General features: G+C 33.8%; 1 pseudogene; it reads right to left on the bottom strand.

Annotated features, from left to right (window-relative positions):
* Positions 1–3,495: 3,495 nt before the first annotated feature.
* LOC122020115 lies at positions 3,496–18,213 on the bottom strand (annotated as a pseudogene).
* Between the last annotated feature and the right edge of the window lie 366 nt (positions 18,214–18,579).

Genomic DNA, 18,579 nt, shown 5'->3' with positions numbered 1-18,579 from the left:
TGGTATGTGTTTGTAGATTATATAATGAAATTTTAGCTTTAAAAAATATGTCAGTAATTTGAATTTCATAATTAATTTCTCATGAAATAAAATGATCAAATTTTTAATTAATTCTTGAAAAATATCATTTTCAATGAATTTTTTTTACATCCATATTTGATTTTCTAGTGATTAGGGACAAATAAAAATTTGATTAAACGGGACAAATTAACTAAATCGATTAAATTTTAAATTTTGATTTGATTAATTTAATATTTCTTGTTTTTCTCAAAAAATTAATTTTTTAAATTAATCCGGTTGGATTTCGATTTTAATTTTTTTTATTCAATTAAATCAAATAAACTAAAATAAGAAAAATTAAACCAGTAAATCTTATGATTCGATTATTGTTAAAAATAATTGATTTCAGTTTCAATCAAATCTTTCATTATTCTAAAAAATTCAGATAATTTAATTTTTGATTGAATTAACAGATATTTTATCTATTTGATTTATTCGATTTTTATTAAAAAATTTGATTGGTTCAATTAATTTAAATTATTTTTATTAATTTGATTAGGGATCCAATTCAATTCGATTTTAACAAAATACCCACCTCTACTAGCAGTATAATTGATCATATATTGTCCTCTCGGATGGGTCTAGTGGCTAGCGCATGAGGTGTTGTCATAATGAGGTCTGAGGTTCGAATCTCGGTAAAACCGAGGTAAATACCTCCCTTATGTGCTAGTCACTATTCCAAAGGTTAGTAGTCGTTCGTGATTTACTTTCTCTGTATTGACCTTGGGACGGATTGACGAGGGACACTGAAATGAACGTATTCACTTTTTACCACAATAATTGATCATATATTATACTTTCAGTAATAGAAGTTTTTCTAATATTCATTTTTTTTTAAATACCTCGACAATAGTCGAACAAATATATGAATGTGATATATAAGAGTTTTAAACAATAAAGATATAAAATTACACATTTTACAATGTTTTTTTTTTTAAAAATTAAGATAGATTTACTAAAATTTTTTAGAAAAAAATAAGATAGGATTCAATCCCGAGATTCCATCAGATTTCTTTTTTAAATTTTTTTTTAACGTATATTATATATATTTAGGATTTAGAAGCTGAGTTATAATGAATTTGAGTCAATAAGATTTTCTCTCTAAGATTCATATTTTCCTCTTGGATTATAGTGTTCAAAATTAAAATATTAGATATTCACGGGATATATTATATGTATTTAGGGTTTAAAATTTTAGGATTTAAGGGTCGTATTATAATGAGTTTAAGCTAATAAGATTTTTTCTCTAGGGTTCAGATTTCCCTCTTAGGTTATAGTGTTCAAGATTAAAAATTTTAGATTCTTATAAGGTATAATGTTTCTTTTGGGAAATGTTGATTTAAAAAGGAAAAAAAATTGAATCCAAGTACGTGGATTGAATCCAGACGCCTGGATTAGTGGTGTGATCTATAGCGGACGCTTCGCCACGTGCCCATGCACACCCACTGATCCGGGCGCCTAGATCAGTGAGTGTGCACGGGCGCGTGGCAAAGCATCCATAGCAGATCACATGTTAGTCTGCATATCTTTACCCTGCATACTTCTAGGTGCCCCTCATAGATCTGGGCGTCCGGATTCCCACTCGAATGCATCGATTCTCAAAAAGTAAATTGGGACGCCCGAGAGTACTTTCGGGGGTCCGGACCTGTGAAGGTCATCCAAAAGTATGCAAGGTATATATATACATATATATATAGAGAGAGAGAGAGAGAGAGAGTTTTGATAGGTTGCCCACCTTACACCGCACATTTTGTGTGCACTTAAAATTTTTTTTGTTTGCTTAATACTATAATTCAACTCATAAACTCTAAAAGTAAAATCTGATTAGGAAATTGAAAGCTTAAAAAATATATATAAAAAAAAGTCAATTATACTATATGCTCATGGGATGTGCGACGATAGGCTATGTGTATATATATATACATGCCGTTGATACCCTACACAGTGTATATATATATATATATATATATATATATATATATATATATACACACACGGTTTTTTTCAGTATTTTTCTAGTTTTTTTTTTAAATGGCAGACGATCCACTTTGGATTGCAAAAGAGAAGGATTGCGTAGGGAGAAAAGAGGCATTTGAAGATATATTTCAGAAAATTTTGACTTACGCAAATTCGAGACTCCACAAGAAACTATTGTAGTTCATGCACATTAAGAGATGTTTTATTCATGAGTATGCAGAGTACAGAAACAAAGGGAAAATAAGTAAATTATTCACATTGACATTCAGATCAGAAGTCACCCGAAGGAAGGAAAAAAAATGGAGGGCATCTATGAACTTTGGCATCATGATGTTCTCAGAACCTGAATAATTGACAGATTTCAACTTTCTTGATTTAACTATTCAATGCCAAACCATTTTGCAGAGCAAACGATAAATATTTTGCAAAATAGACATCTTATAAAATAGAAGGAAGATAGGAACGCTGAAATTTACTGACCAACAAAAGAGAATATAAATAAATAAATAAATTGAGAAAATATTCCTACCAAAGTCAAAATGCAAATGCTGGGAATTTCTTGAGTTTTTTTTCTTTTTCACCGGAAGAAGTCCTGAGATGTCATTCCATCCCACAGCTTTCTTGACCCTCAATTGTCTTCCTCCTGCCCACAGAGAAGTTGGAGGATTACACACAGAGAAGTTCAAGAAAGCTGTGGAAAGGAATGGCATGGACTTGAAGAAGGGAAGGTGGTGAGCGAACGGGTGAGCTCCGAGCTCTACAAGGAAGTGGCATTTGAAGGCTTGAATTGAAGGTGAGACCAAAGTTTGGAGGACCACAATTGAGTGAATTATGGCTGGAGTAGCAGAAGCCGCCTCTGTCCTTTCCAAGCATTGCAGAGAAAGAAACTGAGGAAGGGGGAAAAAGATGAATTATTTGAGGGGCCTAATTGGACCCATTCCATCTTTGCAAGCGGTAGAGAAGCTTTGGAAATGAAAGTTTTACTGGTGCTTCTTCCAAATCTTCTAAAGACAAAAATAAAAATAACAGTAAAATTAGCTTGAAATTGTGAGATGAGATGAGTTAAGATCTGTGGAGCAGAGCAAAAGAAGAATGAGGGTGAAGATTGGGCAGATTTGGGGACAGGGATCACATGCAAAGGAATAGTGTTCCATGGGTGGCCTTCTGGTCCCCCTTGATGTGCTCTGCTCTGCTTAACACAGCATCTCAATGGGGATGTGTGGAAGCCAGGAAGAAAAAGGCTGATGAGTAGAGATGTGGATGATGAATCGATAGACCAACCAAGGTGGTGGTCATGATCTGTGTATGGCCTGTTGATTACTTCGGGTAAGAAAAGTGAAAAAAAAAATTGTGATTTAGAGAGACAATCCTCACGAATAAAAACAAGTATTTAAGAACGACGAGCGAACAAAAATTACTTCTAATGCTAGACACCTCTCGACTGTAATGTCATCTTAATAAAGAGGCTAACAATATTCAATATACATTTTAACGAATGGGAGACATAGGTTTTATACACAAGCATAACTAAAATGAGAGTTATCGATTTATATACAATGCTAAACGAATCTGCACCTGTGGAATAACTGAAGTCTTAAACTATCATGTTTCATTTGTTCTACAATACTTCATCTTCCAGGGGGTAGAGTCCCATGTTGGTTTCAAGGGGCAAGGATGGAGGGGTGCCTGGCGGAATGCAAGCAGCTCCATTCTCTCCGGCACAGACACACAATGCCTCAGCCTCTTTGATCATCCAGTCAAGATCGATAGTACCACTCAGTTCATTAATAAACTTTAGGAGCGTGTCAAAGTCCATCTGCTCACCCATGATTTTCGCTCGGTGCCTCCTCAGGATCGCAACGCACATGTACAAGTGAAGATGCTCAGACAAATAATGTGTCCATAGAACCTCCCACAATCGTAAAATGTTTTCATATTCAAATTCCCTACAGTCGCGCAACAGATGGTGAGATGACTACTACGATGTGCAATTTAAAGGGGCAAATCTGGGGGCTAAAATTTTCAAAATAAATAAACTACGTGAGAAAATGTGGAACTATCCACAGAAAGTACATGATGCATAGAAAATGAAACTTCTAAAATGAGGCTTAAACCACAGAAGGTACATGATGACGAATCAGAAATAAAATAGTTTTAGCAAATAATTCTGGAAGATGCAAGCTTCAATCAGAATGATGCAGAATAAACAATGTGATTAGGCATGGAAGCTGGAGCAATAGCTTGGCAAAGGCACTTAATCCAGCAGCAACATAGACTGCTCCAGATTTTTCAAATCAACTTATCAATACAAAATCTTTTGAAGTAAATCTATGTACGCTTTACATTAAGGTCAACTTTGAAGTGTCATTTTGCACAATAAAATATGGTACACATTGTAGCAAAATATGGTACGCTCATCTCAAACGCCACTCACAGCGTACACATATATTTATGGCTTGTCGTCATTCTCTTGTAACTTTCCAGATAGGCATAAGTAGAAATTATCATCATTCATCCACAAATTCCACATTTTGGCTAGTTAAAGATGAAGCCAGCATAGATCAATATTTGTTAACTTTAGAAGGGATATTCATTGTTGATCGAGCGTATATACACATTACCCACAAAATTTTGCAAGTTACAACTCCTAAGATCTAATCTAAGATAACTTGATGGAAAAGTGTAGAATGCAATATCTGTTAAAGTGTATACTAAAAGTCTAGTTTTTTGTATAAACATTTATTTTGAAATAAGAATCATATTGATCAAATGTCTACATTTATGCTAAATGTAGTTGTCCGTTTAATTTATATTGTAGATAACATGGTGTACGGAGACACACAGAAGTTCATGTTATCAGTTCCTTATAAATTATAAACAGTTGCTCACAACCAAGATGGAATGGGACAAACCATTGGAGTGGTTGTAGTGTAATTAGGTATTAATTTATCTTGACTAATAAATTACACTAGTACACTATGAGTGTATTGAGCAGGACCATTTAAGGTAGTTTCTTTTTATACTAACTATATTAAAGAACAAAACCTCTATTATTATGGAAGTGCGTACTCTTAATCATAATATAATAACAAGCACGTATACTTAATATTTGTTTCTTTAATTTATCAAAGGGTGCGATTTAGTTCGTTAAATCAATAGGCGCGATAAGTTGGGAAATGATATTATTTATATGGTGTGTTGTTGATTATAGAATGAAACTATGTCCTAGTAAGCTAGGTTGATGATGTCCCCTTGAGGAGCTCATAAGGATTGTCATGTAAACCCTGCAGGTGGACTTAGTCCGACATGACAATAAGGTTGAGTCGTACTACTCTTGGAACTAGATATTAATTAAGTGAGTTGCCAGTAACTCATTTAATTAGTAGGCATTCAATATCTTAAACACAGGGAGACTAACGTACTCATAATAAGAAGAAGCTCATATTGTAATATGGGATTGGTGCGGTAGTGCAATAATAACTCTTTAGTGGAATGAAATATTATTGATAAAACTTGAGTTAGGTGTTCGGGGCGAACACGGGAAGCTCAAGCTCATCAGGAGACCAAAACCAATTCATCCTCTAGGTCCCTATTGTAGCCTCTTATTTATAAAGTCTTATATCCACCTAAAGCCCAACTTCTTACCCATCTTGAAGTGGCCGACCAAGCCTAGCTTGGAGCCCAAGCTAGGGCCGGCCAAACCAAGCCAAGATGGAAGCCAAGTTGTGGCCGGCCTAAGCTTGGAGCTCAAGCTAGGTGGCCGGCCACATTAAGATTAAAAGGAGTTTCAATTTTAAAATCTTTCCTTATGTGGAAGCCATGGTTTTAAAAGAGAGTTTTAATTTTTTTAAAATCTTTCCTTTTATAGTTTTCTACAAAGGATTAAGAGAAAGATTTGATATCTTTCCTTATTTGTAGTTAAGAGAAAGATTTTAATTTTTGATAAAACTTTCCTTTTTTAACCATCCACATATTTTAAAAAAGAGATTTTAATTTATAAAATTTTCCTTTTATAACCAACCATAAAGGGATTTAAAAAGAGAAATTTTTATTTTAAAAATTTCCGGAAACAAATAAGAAAGTTTTAATTTTATGTTTAAAACTTTCCTTGTTTGGGGCACATGAAGGTGGCCAGCCATCACACCATTAAAAGGAAGTTTTAATTTTTGTTTTTAAAACTTTCCTTATTAGACATGAGCAAGGAAAATAAGGAAGTTTTAATTATGTTTAAAACTTTCCTTTTTTACCATGACCAAGGAATATAAAAGAGAGGGTAAGGGTGCCTCATCTAATAACACATTTATTATTCTTCCTCTCTTATTCCTTGTGGTCGGCCCTTCCTCTTCCCCTTTTCTTCTTCTTTGTGGTCGGCAACATCTACCTCTTGGAGCTTCATTGGTGGCCGGATTTCACTTGAAGAAGAAGAAGAAGAAGAGAAAGGTGACATTGTTTCCTAGCATCCCTTGTAGATTGGTTGGTGGCCGAAACTCATCATCCTTTGGAGATTGTTGGTGGCCGAAACTTGGAAGCAAGAAGAGAAAGGCTTGGGTGATTTTTATCTTGGTAGATCGTCGCCCACACGACGCCCAAGAAAATGAGAGGAATACAATAGAAGATCAAAAGGTCTATAAGCTACAAAAGGTATAACTAGTTATTAGTTTCCGCATCATAACTAGTTCATCTTTTGTATAGATCTTGAAAAACCAAACACAAGAGGTTATCGGTTTAAGTTATCGTTTTTGTTATCGATTTTATGTTTTCGATTTCATGTTTCGATATTGTGTTGAGGTCTCTGTAGTTAAACCTAGTTTACTGTAAGAAGTTAAATATCGGTTTTCTTTGAAAGGCTTTGTCTAGGAAGTGGTGGATGATCTCATACCCAAAAAGGCCTAGTGCCTCGCCATGTTTAACCTGGAAGCCGATCTTTGAAATAGATATTTAATAACTTCTGTAATATGGTTTAACTTAGGAAGATCACATCGGTTAAACTTGAAGTAAGAATGTTAAGTTTCGTTCCCAATTCAAGTTTAACTTCTGAAGGACAATTTGGATTAATAATGTTAAGCATCGTTTGCAATCCAAATTTAACTTCAGTAGAGCACATGGGTAGCTAGGATAGTTCTATGCTTGTACAAATTTTTGTACAAGGGAACTAGGACGGTATTCCAAGTAGCAACCAACAATGTCAAATGATCCTTTCAAGGAAAAGGGTAAAAAACTTTTATAATTCATCAGTAGTAGAGTTTATAAAAAAACCTAATACCTAGATTTTTTTTAAAAAAAAAAATATCTATGATTGTATTGAAAATGAGAAATCTAAATTATGGGGCTCAGTAGTAGAGTTTGCCGCAATGTATTGTCAAGTAATTTTCTAGGAAGAATAACAACACATGATCATTTCAGTAGTGCAAGATTGAAAGTATGGAGAAAAGTTGTGAATCAGAACAAGGTAAAATTGGCTTTGTTTCCTTGAACAAAAGTGAACTGGGCTTAGTGGATGCCACTCCACATCAATTCGTTACATGAGAAAAGTTACTGTAAATTTTCATATATATATATATTTGAACAAAGGTAATTGTAACCATCTTTATCTTGCAAAAATAAATCTAGCAAAGCAGATGCAATGGATCGCATATGTACTGAAAACTTACCTTTTAAACTGTATAAGAATCCAACGGAAACAAATGAAGTAATTCAAACAATCTTTCTGTTCAAAGTAGCTATGCAAAGGACTGTCCAAAAGCTCCACAAGCTGAAAAGGCAAAAAAAAAGGAGTTTAGGCCACAAAATATCAGAAAATTTTTTTGAGGCAAGGTTGCAGCATAAATCATATTTATCCAGCAAGTGAAATGATTGTGACCCAAGTACACCAGAATAGCAATGGTTCTGTATATGCTATTTGCAACATGAGTGATCAAAGAAAGGTGAGCAAAAACAAATATATCAAAATCAATATAAATTTTATTAAATATTATTTTCTTTGGTCTATCCCTCACTCTTTAAACCACCTTAAATTCTACTCGAATGAACTTGTTTGCCTATAGAATCTATCAATCATCTTTAAACTTATCCAATTTTCTATATTTTTTTCAAAAGTTTATTGGAACTACATTGTATTGGAGCTACGTACAGCAAAAGTAGCTTGCTTAAACACATAAGCTTAGTCAATCTTTTCCTTTGAGGAAAAGCACTATCTTTGATCTTCCTGTGGCATCACACGGAATTGACTTGAAATGACTACACAAAACATATTACATTGTGTCACTGTTGCAAAATTTGATCGTTAGATATTGTTAAACTCTATGCACACCACTGCTCACAATTTACTAAATTTATTTTTGAAGCAAAATTTACATGTGTTTGAATCTAAGACCGCATTAGTCAGGGGCAGAGCCACCCTTGGGCTAGGGTGGGCTCTAGCCCCACCTAATTTTTGCATGTCATTTGATTTTTTTTTTCCAGCCCCACAAACTTATTGATTATTCCCATTAGCTCCCTCCTCCTTCCAAATTCCAACTGATTACCTTAAAAAAAAAAAATACAAGAAAAGACTTGAATCAGAACATTTAGCAAGAAATGTTGAAAACCGAACCCTAATTCTCGTATGTCATACACAAGCTGTTCTCCTTTGATTTCTGTCATTTCGTTGATGATTTCCTAGAGTTTAGGTCATGGGCTGTGTGTTTCGAACCCTAGAAAAATTTTCGACCAAACCCGGTCATGACCATCACCTCTGGCCCTTTGAGTTTTCGTCTACAATTTTAGCAAAACTATCATGTGAGCCAAATCAATTTTGCTTCATTTTTGAGGAGTTTTCAACTCGATTCCAGATCCTTGGTTTGAGTTTTTTCAAGCGGTCGATTGTTTATTAATTAATTGGTTTATTGTTGTAGGTCCTGAAATTGTGCGACTTTGAGATAAAATTGGACAACTCTAAAATTATGTTGAATATTTAGTTGTGATTATTTGAGTTACGAAAGACTTGGTGATGATGTTTATGAATTTCAAGTTTAGATTTTTAGCCTAAAAATTTATTGTTGTAAATTTTAGGAAAATAATTATTGATTGTGATATTTGAGAATTATAACTAAATGTACTTATATATTGAATATAATATATTTATTTGATTGATAGGTTGATTTATCTTGTTTTAATTCTCGTTTCTAAAGCCACAAAAGAACTAGCATTTTAAACTATGAAATTTATTAAAATTAAAATAGTTATTCATAATAAGATGAAAATTTGTTAGCAAATTCTATGAACAGGAGTTAGTTAAAAAAATTGATAACGAGATAATAATTAATGAGTTTGACTCTAATATTGTCGATTCTAAAAAAATCAAAGAGCACAACTTCAAGATATTTTTGTTCAATGCTTTTGAATGTATTAAATATTAAATACTTTTATCACATATGCTTAGAAAATTAATATTCACATACTTTTTTATTTTATTTATATTTTTAAATTAATTAATTTATAGTATCAATTATAATCAACGGTTAGCCCAGTTAATTTTGAATCCCGGCTTCGCCCCTACTCTAGTCTTCTCTTAAAATTCACACAGGCTCAATTCTTTCCATTCGATTTAAAATCCACCCATATGCTTTCTAAAGATTGGGTTCTTCGGTCTTTAGGGGCTTTCATGTTCAGATACATTCATATCTATCTACCTTTTTTACAGCTGAGTTTCATGAACTCTTTCGTGTTCTAGTATATGGTGGGATGTTTTCTTAACAAGATCTAGTATATTGTGGTGTTGTATATGGTTTCACGTGTTAATGAAATTTTGAGTTAATCTTGACATTGATGCTTAATGCCATTACAAATTCGTCAGCATAATCAATCACACAACACAAACCTACTAGACACTGGGTTGATAACCAACACGACATCAAGGACCTAGTTAGTAACATAGAGAAACATTACGATCAAGTAGGCCAACACCAAACTAGGTAAATTTGAACTTTAAGACAAAATATACATAAGAAATCCCATTGGCAATAATATTGAAACCCATTGACGATAATATAAAGACACATATATAGTTGTCCTTATAAATGGCAAACTATGACTCTGCAGACATTTCGAATATTAACATATTAATCAAAGAACCAAATATCAGTAACAATATTGTATGTTTCTAGAGCAGGAAAGTATATGCCTAGAATATTTTTGAAGCTCAAGCAAGTACCTTAGATAAGGCAAACAATTGGGAATGCATCCCACTCTGATCACGATTAAAATTGGGTCCCAGACGTTCCATCAATGCTGTGAAACACCAAAAGGACTCAGATTCATCCTTCATGACATACAATATCGGTGAAAGAAGATCACTCATTCCCTGAAATCCAATATTCAGTTATGCTTGACAAAAGAAATACAGAAAAACAGGAACAAAAGATGTTAAGCTGACCATGTTCCAAAGATGTAAACATTTATAATATAGTAACTTAAGGGTAGTAGATAAAAAATCTAGCAGGAAAATAAGTATGCCTAGGACAAAAAGATGAACAACTTCAATAGAATTCTAATATATACACCAGCTGGAATTTACGACGACAATAAGAGATTTCAAGAGTAATTGAAAAAATAGCAAGCCCTTGGACACAAGTTCACTAACAAGAAGTTACAGCTACGAAAGAGGAGAATTTGAAAAAGTAAACACTAACAACTAACTTGACATATTAAATGTTTACTAAACAATAAATAGAACATAACCTGAAAGTGATTTCCCAATAGCCATGAGGGATGTTATGGAGAAGACAAGAACTATAAACGGAAGGAAGTGAGGAAATGTAAAATATCCAAAATAAAGGGAAACCGTAAATAATCAGAAAATAACACTTTAAACAACAATGAGAGGCAGAGGCTAATTGTAATATACATTGGAAGATTAACAAGCCTTGTATATAGATAAGGTTTGAGAGAAGCCCAATACAATCCAAAATAGTTAGCCACTACGATGAAAAATCTTCAAACAATCAAACAGGTACATAAACACAAAAGATAGAAATGTGAAATTATCCAACATATACAAATTTAGCATTAAAAGAGAATGATAGAGCATTAGCTAGAATAAAAAAATATACTGCTACCTGACAGTAACCTAAGTCGAAGTTGTAAAACGAGTATGTCAACAGTATATCACGCAAAACTGTAACATTCTGATTGTCATCCCCTTCGAAATAAGCAACAGATCTATCTGTCCTCACCTTGACAATGTCATACACACAGTAAGGGTACTGAAGATGCACTAATTTTATGTATGCTGAATTGAATTAAATTAAATAATGAAGAGTAAAAAAGGTTAGATAATAATTTCTACCACATCCTTGTCGATTAGGCTTTTCCGCTCCCTAAATTTAGTAAATCTTTTGGCTTGTGCAGCTGAGATACTCTGCAAATGTAACAAATAGATTCGTCTTAAACATATTTTACATAAAAGCACCAAGTCAACATCAACAAGCCGCATAAGTCTCAACAATTTGTAGTCTGCACATAATATCGTAAAGTATAAAAAATAATAAAAAAACACTACCAATTCACACTTCCCCACTTCTCACAAAAAAGGATATTCTAGACTAAGGGTAAAGTTTGTAATTCTTTTTCCCAGGGCCCAGGTATCATATATACTGCCAGCATAAAGATCCTAGATCACTGATGCATTTGGCATAGGATGAAATGAAAAAGAACTAATAAAAAGATGCAAAAGACAGGATATCCAAGCTTCCTCACTGTAAATTAGGATTCATGAGCAAACATGCTACATCTAGTCTGGCACCCACTACCAAATTTGTGAGGAATAATTCTACATAGAGAATATTGGAGAAAGATGGTATGAATCAAAATTTCAAAACAATCAGATTCTACTATTCTATTTGCATAATTCAAGGTTTTAGATGGCAGTCTGGTAATTAGTTTCCACCAATAGTTGAGTTGCTTTGTATCAATACTACTGACTACTGAGTAGAAGGTTCCAAATCCTGGTCCTTCATCAGGTCAATACAGTTGGCACATACTGGTCTAATCAATCATGATTTAGAAAACAACTAAAATTGATCAACTAGTGAAAATGGTGTTTTCATAGTGAAGCATATGCAAATTTAAGAGCTATCCTTAATCTATGATTACTATACTGTTTCATCCAACAATCAGAAAGCCCAAAAACAAAGTATCGGTGACATTGGTTCATATTGATGATAGCAAACACAATTTAATCAGAAGCCTAAGTTACACATTTGGTGAGCTAACCATAGCAGCAGAGAAAATGAAAAGAACATTTCAAAGGAAAACATTCCTCCAATATGAAAATGCATACCTGCCACTGGGATTTTAAAATCTCATACTCATGCATCTTCTCTGAAGCAAGGTATTCTCTCTCAGCATATGTTGAATCATATTCATTGTATCCGAGCAAGAATTTCCATACCTGCACTTCCAGTTGTAAATGCCAAGCATTCATAAACAACTACATGTCTTAAATTAAGGTACATTTATAGGTGAGTTACAGACCTCTTTTCGTAGATTGTGTTCAACTCCACCATAAAATATTCTCTCTTTTAGTGCCTTTGAATCAATAATCCGTCCCTCAGAATCCAAGAAAGATGTCCACTGATATAAGAACTTTAAGATTAACTGACAGAATATACCTAATCTAGCGAAAACTTGCACAAATTCAACCAGAATAGATGGTATGTACAAAATGAAGAAAATAAAGGGAAAGTTAGTACACTAAACATGCATATTTCACTTTTAGAAGAAAAAAATCACCACTATCACCCTTATCCATATACGCATAATCATTAAATTTCCAATGTTGAAGCTGAAGATTTAATAAACGATTTCAGTCTTAATACATCACTTATATTCTGCAGAAGAAATAATAATAATTGAAGGAATAACAAACGTAGGTGCCAGTTAAATCATCTATGGGAACAATAGCAAGTGGCAGCTGTGTAATGGAGAGAGAATCCTATTTCTCCCAGCATCAACCGGACTAATGATTGGCTATGCTAATGAATATATGGAGGATAAGGATAAACAGCTCAGTCGTGACCTCTTTGGTATGACCTCTTCGGCATATGTGGCCCAGCTGTCATGAGCACTGGATTCACCCATCACGGCAAGAACATAGGATTCAGTAGGACCAGAAGAAAAAGGGCCAGATGGCATACTCAGTGTGACTCAAAGAATCCAATATAAAACATTCTCTAATTTAGGATTAGTAGCACCAAGTAACTCAACACTATAATAATCATCAAGTCCAAAAGGAAATTTGACAAGCAAAAAGTCCTGCTCTTGTTTTGGATCTTCAATATTACCAACATGGTATGAAAAACAGAGAAGTCATCTCATGTGCATTTAAATTTTGCAAAATATTTTTGGAAACCCAGTCTTCTTGCCAAAGAGTGAAAAGAGATTACATATAATGTATAAACACATTGTTTTCTTGAAAGAAAATTAGAAATCTTATATAATAATTGAATCATTCTATGCTACAAAATAAGCAGTTAATGTAGCACTTCCAAGAACTGTATGAGAAATCCTTTTTGTCTAGAGGAGATTCTTCAAGATGATGTAGATTTCCTCGCAAGTAGACAGGGAAATGTTTATCATCATATAAAATAGTTGGAAATGTTGAGACAAATTTTGTTTCAAAAAGCGTCTTGGTGGCTTCAAACCCATCATGGTCACAAGGAACCCTCACACGCACAACAGTTACTATACACAAGCAAATGGGCATTCATGGCTCATAGTTGGATGTCCCATAACACATTGAACACTCAAGTCTCCTGATCAAATTCACTGCCAAGTGGAACTTTGTGATCACACTGGACACTTGAGAGTTGCAATCAGGTTAACGAAAGTGAGATTTGGTGGGTGAGGTAGAGAGGATGGTGTGCCAACTAGTTAAGACAAGAGAAAAAAACTAATTACCAAGCTCAATATAAGAAGAAAATAATTTTATGTGATAATGGAGGGTTCTAAGATCAGCGATACAAAAGATATCATGAAATGGGGAAAAAAAGTGCCATTTGAGGGCTAATACAATAATTTGATCATACACCACATCTTAAACAGATCAACTTTCAGCAAAAGTACCATGGAAGAATATGATGTTAAAAAGTAAATACTATGGCATACCTCCTCAAGGGACAAGGGAGCTTTTCTTTGTGTTCCCCAAACCAGAGGTAACTTTTCAAACTGCAAAGATACAAATTAATCAGGTAAAAAAAACTTAGCTCCAATACCATGAGGAGATATTGACGAAGACATCATTAATAGGATAAAAAGTCAGTTGTTGAAATGGAGATTGGAGAGGACTTTTGGAGTCTAAGGTAATTCAAATGTGCCCCCACAAATTAAAAGATAAAGGGCAAAAAAAAAGATTATCACATTATGTATCGGTCTGGTGCATAGTGAAAAAAAAATATGTACAGGAACTAAAAAAGTAGCAAGGATGAGAACCCTAACATGGATGTCTGGGATTAGGAAAAAAATATATTAAAAAAAAACATACTATTATCCCAGAGCAATTAAGAGCAGAGCTAATGGATAATCAATTGGGGAAAATAACATGAAGTATGGGCAAGTAAACTAAGAGATGCTTAATAGTATCTATTAAACAAATGGAGTTGAGCATAGTTAAAGATATAGGAATTAGAGGGAGATAAAAGAAACCTCTAGTTAATTACCAAAAAGTGGTTAAATTGATATGAAAGTGATTATTGATATAGCACTGCAACCAACTAAATGGCGGGTAATTTCCACACACAATCACAAATAGTGGGGACTAACCCTGTTTGAATATGATGATGATGATGATGAAGATGAACATGAAAAAATGAGACAACTGGGTGTAATTTATAGACTGTTAGAAATAAGTGACTGATGTATGTGTTTGCTCAAGATTGAGATAACAATTGGGGCAATCAACTGAAATAAAACTCAATTCAGATATCGAATAACATCTTCTGAGAAAATCTAAATCAAATTTCTTCTTGGTTTTGGCTAAGATATATGAAGATGGAAGTAAACAAATTGAAAGAATTCCTGTTAGATCAAAAGAAGCCAGTCCAGTTTGATAGAAACATGAACTGCAAGGAACCTGAATTTATGAAAAGTGACCTAGCTAATCAAATCTGATTTATAATTTCAGTGAGATAGATAATGATGTTATTTATAATTTCCTTGATAACTTACAGGAGTTTACCAACAATCAAAGGTTTGGTCAACCAATCTATTACACCAAGGAAATTGATGCATTTGCACCATTCTCTATTAGCAAACAGGATTTATCAAATCCATGAGCCAACAGTATGATTTTTTTGAATATATACAATCCCTAAAAGCTTGGAAAATGCTTAATGTGAGATTTTGATTTAAGTGTGAGCAACAGTATAACTCAAAAATGGTCATGTAAATAAAATAAAATATAAAGATGACATTGACGTACTTCTTGTCAAGAAGAAAACTATTGACTCATAAACTAGCCAAAACATTATTTGCAGCACAACAACTTTGTTGAATATACAAAAATAAAAATGGTCATAACTGAAGTGATTCACCTCCAAGGGATCTGAATCCACCTGGACCATATTTGTAGTTTTTTTCTCATCATCAGATGAGCTAGTTGCTGGATTAAGAAAACCGTCTTCAACTTGTTGTTTTTTACGATGAGTATTAAGTAAATCACCATGATTTTCTCGGAATAGATGAGAAGTTGTTTCTCGGGCAAACTTGGTGACTAGAGAAAATTTCTCCATGACTTGAATTGAGATATCTCGAGCAGGATCATGAGATTTTTTTGGTCGCCCTCTATACTCAGAAATAGCGGAAGAAATGTCACCATAGGTAGTTCCATTTACTATCTTTGAATCATCAAGCGAAGAAAATGAATTGCTTGGTTTGTGCAAGGATGCTCTATTGGAAGCTCTAGAGATGATAGAGTTCTCTGTAAAAGCCATCAGTAATATACATAAAGCTCACAAAAGTATAGATGTTCACTTCAGCAAATTAAATCTTCAATAACATTAGTCATGCAGCATCATTTTAACTTAGGGTGGGAAAATAATCAAATTGTAGGAGATTGAAATTGTCTCATATGAGAACAAAGTAATTAGAGATTAAAATAAAAGAAAGTGATAAAGAGAGTAAAATTAATTAGCTAAAAGGAAAGAAAATTTTCTTAGTTAATGAATAATTGTTCAGATGGCCAAGACTTGCCAAAAAAAAAAATAGACAATCAAATAGACTAACCTAAAATAAGAAATAAAAAAGGGAATAATCCATTCAAAATGGAGTGTGGTTTCTTAATTAGATATATTCAAGTAATGCAGCTCAAGTGGGTCAAACCAATATTGTTCCATTACAAGAATGATACGAATGATGACAGTTACTAAGTCATAACTGTTAAGATAAAAATATTCTGACAGGTATAATGACTAGCAAAACCAGGAAGTTATCAAAAATATAAGCAATTAATTTAGTAGTTTGACAGTAGGACAAACCTGAAGAGGATCCTGAAAATCATTAACAAGAAAAACATTTGCATCATCGACAGACCTGAAAATAGCATTCACACCATAATCTAAGTAGAAAACCAAGTTACCCAACAGTAGAATGCATAAAATTACATTGTAGGTCATATTTCAAGCGTAACTTGCATAGTATTGTGAATGATACAAGTGAATATCTGTTTTCTATTCTTTCACAGTTACAAGCAATGCTTTATCAGAACTGAAGATGTACAATAGCCACAAGATAAAGGTGTTTGTTCAACCCTTTTGATAAATACATCATAGTACTTACATAAACCAGTTGTTGCAATGCAACTGATGAAAGGAAAGAACAGGCACAACATTAGCCAACAGTGCTAGTACATTTATAACTCACAAGTACTTTGTCTAAACAAAGATCTAACAGCAAATACAATTTGTGGTTAAATGCAAATTTTTTTTCTGTGCTTAGTTCCCATGTGTCTTTCTTTAAGGAAATAAAATAGGCACACTTCATTGCTTCAACACAAGGAAGAATTATGTGTCTTTCATTGTCGTTAATTAGTATAAGTCAGTATAGTTAGTTACTACCAATAAAGAAAAGGTAAAACATTAAAGAGAAGAAAACAATGATGGTAATCAAGTAACCAATAAAAAACAACCAACCTCACGATACAAACATGATGCTTCAACGTAGCGAGAAATTCACGAGCCCCACCATTGTAGAAGTAAAAAGGTGGATATGCAAGCCCTACAAATGTGCAGTCACAGATAAATGGAACAATTAAATAACTGTGTAGAATCAGTTAAGGTGTTTTTATCAATACAAGAAAAAAACTACGTACATAGTCACAGATTAACAAAAATTACGTAGGAAACAAATTCACCTGATGAAAGAACCACGATTATATATTGCCAGCCAAGACCTGGAGTGTGCCTTCGAATGGAATGTACATCCCTTAGGGGAAGTAACTTAATGGTGTACAGATTCCGGCCTACATGGCAGTATAGCATAGAGCGTAAGTACACAGAAAAATACAACTATATCTTCCAATCTTCAGTGGAAACAATAACTAAACTCACCTTTCTCCTTTGATATAGAGCTTGAACCTTGCCAGAATGAGTCATCCTCCGCATCAGTGCTTGGCTTATAAGGTATCCACGACTAAAACAGATGTGCCAACGAAAATTAAAACAACAAAATTAAAACCAACAACTAGCATCCATGCAACACAAAGCCACAATTCAGTAAAGAGGACGGAGTATTACTAAGAACAAGGAGGACCCTTGTTTGAAAAGACGCAAGCGCCCGCTGATGCGTTCTGAGGCGTACTGGGTGGGGTGGATCGAGACGTTGTCTTTCGAATAAACGACCTTCAATGGCCCGGACTCACTGGTTATGCTCTTACCCGAATCGCTCCTTGTAATGTTCGAAGAACCCTAATTCCACTCAAAAAAAAAAAAGAGTAAAAAAGAAGACATCAAACGAGAACACGATCGATCAATCGGGCGATTCGTACAGTGTGTCGAGAAGCGGCGGCATAATCCGAATCGTCGGAGAGATCGTGAAGCTCCGTTTCATGCATAGCGATCCACGCGAGGGAAAAGAGAAAGGATGTGAAGAGATGAGAATTGAGAAGAGACTAGAACAGAGCAGAGGATTAATGCGAGAATTTCTTCGAGACGAAGGAGAAGGGTTTTTCCAAATTGCCTCCTTAAAATTTTAAAATTGTTAAAATATACTATAATTAGAAGTCTTATTTTATTCTTGCAAATGAGTCCTGGAAGTCATTATTGACTAACTTATTGAGGAATTTTGAGCAAGTTAATCAGTTAATTCAATTTAACCTGATATGTTGATTCCTATTAATACTAATGTAAATAAGCAAGGAGTGATACATGAGGAAATATTGGGGAGTGATACCTTGGAAACATTTAAAATAAATGATAAATCTAATTAATTTTATTGTTTAATTTTGAAGTGATCGATTCGATCTTATGAAATTTTTTCATCGGCTATCAAAATAAATCAAAAATGTGTGTG

This window comes from Zingiber officinale, chromosome 9A (genome assembly GCF_018446385.1).
Source record: "Zingiber officinale cultivar Zhangliang chromosome 9A, Zo_v1.1, whole genome shotgun sequence".
Lineage (NCBI taxonomy): Eukaryota > Viridiplantae > Streptophyta > Magnoliopsida > Zingiberales > Zingiberaceae > Zingiber > Zingiber officinale.
The sequence above is the reverse complement of the archived record's forward strand: the minus strand, read 5'-3'. Positions and strand labels throughout refer to the sequence as shown.